We start from the raw sequence: 1,449 nt of genomic DNA on the forward strand, positions 1-1,449 counted from the left end.
GGGAACTATACTCAGTATTTTGTAATAACCTATAAGCGAAAAGAATCTGAAATAGATGTATAACTGAATCACTTTGCTGTACACCTGAAACTAACACAACATTCAAATCAACCATACTTCAATTTTTTAAAAAGCAGAACAATTTTAGCCACAAACACGTGTGCTAAGTCACCTCAGTCATGTACATCTCTTTGCAACCCTGTGGACTCTAGCCCGCCAGGCTCCTCTGTCCATGGAATTCTGCAGGCAAGAATACTAGAGTGGGTTCCCATGCCATCCTCCAGGGGGATCTTTCTGACCCAGGGATAGAACCCGTGTCTCTTGTGTCTCCGGCATTGGCCAGTAGGTTCTTTACCATTAGTGCCACCTGGGAAGCTAAATATATCATATTACAGTTTTTAAGGGCTCTCAATTTGTACGTAGACTAGAAAAACCATCAACCCCCCTCCCCACTCCCATCAACCTTCCACTTCAAAACTATATATATCACAACTTTGCTCCTGCATTCTCTGCTCAGAATCCATTCATTTGGTTCAGGAACACCAAGTCTTCCGGACAGTTTGAAAATCAAGATATTACTGGTTGCTGATTACTCAAGTTGCATGGGGGAGTTAACTGAATTAGATGTAAGAATTAAATGTCCCAACAAATTTACTATAGAATACTATGGCATCGCTTCTCTGCCTTTTGGCTAAGATCAAGCGTAGAATACTATGGAAGAGCCAGCTCATTCTGCAAGGGTATGGCATAAATTTCAGTCAGTAAGTATATCTATCTCTAGGACACTTCTGGTAGTACTGCATATATGAAATTACTGGAGTGAAGAGCAAGAATTTTCCACTGAGATCCAATCCTATTCTGCCATTGTGACAAAATCATTTATAATTTTGGAAGCCGAATAAATGAACTTAAGAAGCTCCCTTTGCCTCAAATCATGTTTTAGGAGTAAAAAAAGAAAAAATAGTCACTTATGATTCAGGTGTTTTTTTTTTTAAACTTGCCATTCAAGTACTAATTTTTCCTAGTGTTAAAAAAGTAACACAGATGTTAATCAGTCTTTCATCTCTGGAAAATATATGCAATGGTATTGGGTATTGTTATATCACACATCTTACAGTCTGGAGAAGTAGTAGTATGTAATTTGGTAAATAAATTCTGTTAGCCATAAAAAGCTATACTGAAAATCCCTATAACTTTTATTCTAAGTTTAAGGCTAATGTTCAAAGTTTCAGTAAATATAATGCTAATAATACATCATGAGGTAAAAAAAAAAAACTGTTCAGTTCAGTTCAGTCACTCAGTAGTGTTCGACTCTTTGGGACTCCATGAAACGCAGCACGCCAGGCCTCCCTGTCTATCACAAACTCCTGGAGCCTACCCAAACTCATGTAAATTGAGTCAGTGATGCCATCCAACCATCTCATCCTCTGTCATCCCCTTCTCCTCCTG

General features: G+C 38.4%; 1 non-coding gene across 1 annotated transcript; it reads left to right on the top strand.

Annotated features, from left to right (window-relative positions):
* Nucleotides 1–671: 671 nt before the first annotated feature.
* Nucleotides 672–866, top strand: LOC112449632 (U2 spliceosomal RNA). Its single transcript, XR_003038232.1, has one exon. It is a non-coding gene; the product is annotated as a U2 spliceosomal RNA (small nuclear RNA).
* The last annotated feature ends 583 nt before the right edge of the window (nt 867–1,449 follow it).

This window comes from Bos taurus, chromosome 14 (assembly GCF_002263795.3).
Source record: "Bos taurus isolate L1 Dominette 01449 registration number 42190680 breed Hereford chromosome 14, ARS-UCD2.0, whole genome shotgun sequence".
In the NCBI taxonomy this organism is placed as follows: Eukaryota; Metazoa; Chordata; class Mammalia; order Artiodactyla; family Bovidae; genus Bos; species Bos taurus.